The 6,000-nt window shown below is 37.9% G+C and overlaps 1 long non-coding RNA gene across 5 annotated transcripts in view; it reads left to right on the plus strand.

Moving 5' to 3' along the window:
- Window positions 1-4,907, plus strand: part of LOC114010389 (uncharacterized) — a 53,898-nt gene extending 48,991 nt beyond the window's left edge. For 4 of the 5 annotated variants that reach the window (XR_008746607.1, XR_008746611.1, XR_008746608.1 and 1 more), the window contains one exon: window positions 924-4,907. This is a non-coding gene — a long non-coding RNA (uncharacterized LOC114010389). The remainder of the gene's footprint in view (window positions 1-923) is intronic. The other variant, XR_008746609.1, reaches the window with a different exon arrangement.
- The last annotated feature ends 1,093 nt before the right edge of the window (window positions 4,908-6,000 follow it).

Genomic DNA, 6,000 nt, shown 5'->3' on the forward strand with positions numbered 1-6,000 from the left:
ATTGCATTTGTGTTATCTCTAGATAAACATTCACATCAGACTTTCAGTAGTGCAAATCTCACATTTCCAGTAACTTATTCTGGTGCTTTACTACCATTACATTACAAAGGTTTTCCAGGTATCTAACCTGAACCTTCATGCTGTCTTTTAAGATTCTCCTGTTTACTGTGAACATGAAGAGTATTTTATTCTGTCTCTTACTATAGATTATTGTAGTGATATGCATACATGCTCTCCCTCCAGACTCCTTTTCTTTAGGCTAAGCAACCCAAATTCATTAAATCTTTAACACCTACACACCTAACCATTCCTGCTGATCTGCTGAGGACTTCCTGCTTTTGTCCCACATCCTTCCTGAATATACTCCAGGGGACATCTCAGTGGAGACAGGTAAAGAGGAAGGACCTCACATGCGGATCAAAAGAAACTGCTCACTACAGGAGGCAATCTGTCTATCTGTCTAGCTAGCTACCTTTTTTTCCTGCCTAATATTTTTGCTGTTTTGAAAGCTAACCTGTAAATGCTGGTGCATGACAGAAAAAACTGGGGGGAGATGGGGGTTTGTGAGGGGAAAAAACTCTCTTGTGTATAATTCCCTTACAGGGCTGGGTGGGTCCTGCTCACATTTTTTATTGGCACTTAAGTCAGTGTTTGCAAAAATGCATCTTTGTTTCCAAGGCCTCAAGCAATTTGAAATTAGCCTCTGTGACTGCTAGGTCTGGAAACTAACCAAGAAAATGGTTCTTTTTAAAAATCTAATAATGAAATGGAACCTAGAGTGCCAGGAATGTTTTATACATGATACTCTGCCCTGCCGTGCTATTTATCTTCATGGCTACTATACATCACTCTTAAGTTATACCTCTCAATGTTGCAGAGATAAACGCCTCATCACAACAGTTCATTATGTATTCTCTCTCTAGGTATACCTTCCATGAAATAGAGACGCATTACCCAAACATTGCTGATGCAAGACAATTTGGGAACAGTTGCCCGTTTTGTTAGAAAACAGCAGGCAGCAGTGGCAGAGGACATTTAGGACCAAAACCCACAGGGCCAGAGCTGAAGGCTAGAAACATCCTTACTCTAAAGGAGCTCAAACACTTGGCTCCTGCAACTTAATAATGGTCAAATAAGCCAAGGTGGGATCCTGAGCTTCACTGCTTGCTTGAAATTTTCCTCATCTCTGGTATACTGTCTGAGTCTTAGGGCTGGATTTTTTCCATGGTCTGATTAGCGTTGTCTTTTTTAATGGAGAACAATGTCAAGGAAGATACCAAGTATGTAGCAGCAGCTCTTTGATGCTCCACCACAAGCTTAAAGTGTTGGGAATGGAGAGAATGAGTGATAGGTCAGAGAGCTGCAGAGACCAGACGTCTCCTGGAAGACGCGGTGTAGCTAACTCCATCAGTGATATGCGGACGGAGTCAAGAAGAAGATGGACACAAGATATGGAGGATAACAAGCAGAAAGTGCAGCAATCAACTATCTTCAGACAGCAGAGCTGAAAGTTTGTCAAGGTATAAGTATATATATGCATATCACGTTACTTATAAAGGTGAACAAAGCTTTTAAATTCACATGATGGTGCTTGCAGATCTCCATTTTTGTTTTAGAACAAAGATATAGTCATGATGGACCAGTAAATGTTTTTTTTCTACATTTTGTAGAAAATTAATTTTGTAGAACCTCTGATCAACCTGGATATGTATGGGATTTTAAGTGCTTGTAATCAAGTTATTACTATCTAATGGGTTCATTTTCAGGCAGCTAATCCTACAGTTTCTACATTAAGACAAAAAGGAAGTGCTTTAGCTTCAAAAATTTCAGCATATTCTAATTCCTTGAGAAAAAAAATAAAAAAACTAAGATAGTAAACAGACCTTAGTTTGGAGGGTAAAACTGTGCATTTAGACAATCTCACTAATTATATAGAATAGTTGTTCACTTTTATTTTAAAGGAAAAAGTACACCTGTGTTTCCATGGTATACTCAGTATAGCTCTGAGGATTTTATTTTCTATTAGCTAAAATCACTCTCCTTATTTGTAATCTGCATCAGGTTTGCCTTCTGAATTAGTACATTCACCTAACATAATTTTCACCAAATAAGGAATACATGTAATATATGATACTTAGCCATTCTGCAAGCTTTTATTTTTTTTCAGATTACAGCACTGTAACAGCTGCCAACAACTGAGCAGAAAAAGCAGAAAAAGAATGTTCATGTCAAGTATAATATGAGAAATGTTTAAAATCAAGAAGAATGTTTGAAAATGCAAAATTTTGTTGTAATCTTATTTGAATACTGTATTGCGTATGGGAGCAGCACAGAGGACTGAGAATTTCTGTGGCAAAATGTCATCATTACTGGAGTTTATTAATATTTTTTAAATATATTTTATTGACTTTTGGTTTTTTTTTGTGATAGTGCTTTTTTTCCTGGGGATCTCAACATACTTCACAGAAACTAGTTTAGTGCTTACTTAGTACAACAATAATTTTTAAAAAAATTATTAAATGCATTTGAATCCAAGATAACTAATAAGTGAAACTTACACTGAAGGGAAATGAAAGTGGAATCCTGAACCATGTCTTACCTACAGTCCAATTCCAGTCTGTCAGATGAAAGTGTTGTCAAGACACTTGTGTTTGACTCTGTCTCCCTCTCTAGTTAGACAAAAATTACTATGGCTTTTAAAGAATAATCATTTCAAATAAAGTAACCTTTTCAGTAAATTACAAAGTGATAAGTTAATACAAACTCTTCCACTGCACAAATACGTTTGCCTTTCCTGATATCTTATTTGGAACTTTTGCCAGCATGTTCAAGATTAAGCAGAGATGATTTTTTGCTGGGTCAAAGCCTTAGAGATTATTGTGCCAGGAAAGGTCTCACTGTTTTGCTCTCTCTTTCATTTCCTATTTCTTGCTATTTTTGATAGCAGCTTCTAAATTAGTAAATATCTCACTTTAGGGAGCAAGCTATATGACCTGAAATGTATTAGGCTTTTCCAAACTGAAAATGCTGAAGTGCAGAAAGGAAAAATATTTTATTTGAAAAGCACTATCTCAGCTCTTATCAAAGTGTAAAACCAGCAGGAAAGGTTGATATTTACAATTTACTGCCCATTTTACCACTGATCACTTTGATGCCATACTACAGGGCTCCAGCAACGGGACTAGACTGCCTAAAGAGTCAGACAGCTCTAACAGTGTGATTGCAGACCACATCAGTTCATAGGATCAAAATCTTAACACATATTGCTTTTCCTCTCACACTTCATATATCTTCATTCCCTGCAACTCCATTACAGTACTTGGAACACTTTTATCTTTCTGGTTAGAGCATCTTCTTGAGCTTAGCAGCTACTAACAGTGCAAGTAGAGCTGCTAGTCATGCTTAGCGTATGAGGATACCCCAGGCACATACATATGCCCATAGCAGACAATGCTTGATTAAATCTTTGGATAATTGGAAGGGTTTTTAGGAATCTGTACAATGTATGTCTTTTTTAAGAATGTTTCTACAATTTCATTTTTTTCCCCATTTCCATTCTCTGCATGCAGCCAACAGGAAAACAGTCCTCTTCCAAGGCAAAGAAATGCTTTGTGATGGGAACAGTTAGTAAAGATGATGCTTCCCTTTTAAATGTAGTTCATGGCATTTCTTAGTTTTCTTAATGAATTCTGCTGTGGGAAACAGCCAGAAGAAGCAGCAAAGAGAAGGGGAGAAATCTTCCTGATCACAGATCCTTAACAAGATGGAACAACACCTGAGAAGGGTTTTACAATTTCTAGCACATTTCAAATACTGTGACTCTGACATGCTTGACATCATACCATCATGGTGATTTGCTTCTGTAACTGCATGAAGAATAGGGAAGACATATTGATTTTGTCCAAATCGGATCTGCTTAATGACGTTCACTATTTTACTGCTGCATTTACCCCTGATATTCCAGCTTCTGAGTAGTTGCAATGAACTCATATTAAAACCAATGAAATGTCACAGCACTCTCCAAACTAGCCAGCTACAACAAGGTCTTTTACCACCTCATACCAGCATACATGACACTCTTCATGTCAGTCCCTCTGCTGCCTTCTCCTCATCTCACCTCTTCCAGGGAATGTGTTCTCTCTCTTTTCTCTGCTTCTTCCTCTCTCCCCTTCTTCCTCAGCTGCTCTCCCTTCACTGGCTCTCAACCACTTAACAGAACCAGCCACACCTGCACCTTACCTACATCGGCCAACTTGACAACCATGAAGCCAACCCACAGCTGTATATTATCAATGCTAATTAGCCCAGCCTCATTCCTCTACAATGAAATGTTTTCCCCCATTGCCAACTAAAAAAACCCAAACAACTACCCACAATAAAAGCAACAACAATAAAAATAATTTCTCAAAAATAAGCCACCTTCTCTTCTTTTAGAAAATGTTGTTTTCACTTTCCTTAAGTACAGATTTTTTAACCAAAATCTTACTGACCTGAAGTCAGTATAGGTGATAGTCTGCCTCAGAACAGTGAATACTTTGAAGGTCTGCATCTTGCTAACCACTGGGATTTAAAGTATTTCATTCCAATAAAGCAGGTTCATAACTGGATTATGTATGGCAAATCTATTTCTGGTTTCCTGTCTTAACAGAGATGATAATATAGAGATATTGGCAGGATAGCAGAGTTTCCATAGTGGAGAAATAGTTGAGGGCAATGGTTGACAAATATGAAAATACATCACCTAACATAATTTGATTTGATTGCTACTATCACGTTGTTGTTATTATTTAAGTTACATTCACAGATAACAGTAACCTAGATCAATGAAATTGAAATAAGTATAAAAATTAAATTTGCTTTAAACTCTTTTCTATTTCTTATGTTTTATTCAGCTTGGCCACAGGAAATAAATGGGTTGGTTTTTTTTTTTGTTCGTTTGGTTTTGTGTTTTTTTTTTTTTAGTTAACACTGTGGAGGTATAATATACAGCATTTATTGGAAGGAAATCTTGTGAGATAACCTAAAACTTGTACAGTTACCACCTGTAGGTATCATTAGATGCCAGGCTCAAAGTTGTAACATATTTTATAGCATATTAGCAGGTTCTTTGTTTCCTACATGTGTATCACACATATAATAAATAACTATTACTGTTTTGTGGAGAGGAAGCTCCACAAGTGGCCTGTGAGCATAGGGTGCTGTAGCAGTCCCTTCTGTGGTTACCCATGTACGTTGGTAGAGATATAAGTACTGAACAAAAGCAGGACAAAGAGTGGAAGGGTAACCAGCTGAGGAATGTGTGACTGTCCCAGGAACTGGTGAGCTCCAGAGGCCAACAGTCCTGCTGGATCTGCAAGAACAGAGAAGCTCGGGACACCAAGGGCCGGACCAAAAGTGTGGAAAGCCACCAGCACGTATGGGCACCAGCAAGGAGCTGCATGATTTGGACCTTGTGTGGGAAGGTGGAGACTGTTGTTTGCAAAGAAAGACTACAGGGTGATGTTCATGTCTGGTGGGATGAGGGAGTCTTGGGATCTTTCTGAAGACCAGCCCAGAAGCCACTGGCACATCTGGATGAGCTGTTGCTTCTGCAGCTGGGGTTCATGCCTTAACTCCAACCAGATAATTGAGGAAATCCAAGTACTTGGAGAGTGAACTGCATAAGAAGTAAGTGAATGCACTGGGTAGAGAGATGTTTGCTATTAATAATAATGGTTTAATTATGTTAACGGTTACAGCTTAATTAATGAAAGGTGTTTTAATAGACAGTGGTTGTTATCTGTGCTTCTCCCTGACTCAATCAAGGAAATCAAGGAAAAGGAAATCTACAGCTAGTGTATATAGTAAGGTTATATAGAAGAAAGATTGGATCTAATTAGGGTAAGAATACTGAAACTCAGAGTTTTTCCTCAAGAGTTACATAGAATTCCTTCTCACAAAAGCCAAAACTGATTTTGCTGTCATTTTTGTGTGACCAAGATTTCACTTTATGCAGTCTTT

This window comes from Falco peregrinus, chromosome 3, assembly GCF_023634155.1.
Source record: "Falco peregrinus isolate bFalPer1 chromosome 3, bFalPer1.pri, whole genome shotgun sequence".
Lineage (NCBI taxonomy): Eukaryota > Metazoa > Chordata > Aves > Falconiformes > Falconidae > Falco > Falco peregrinus.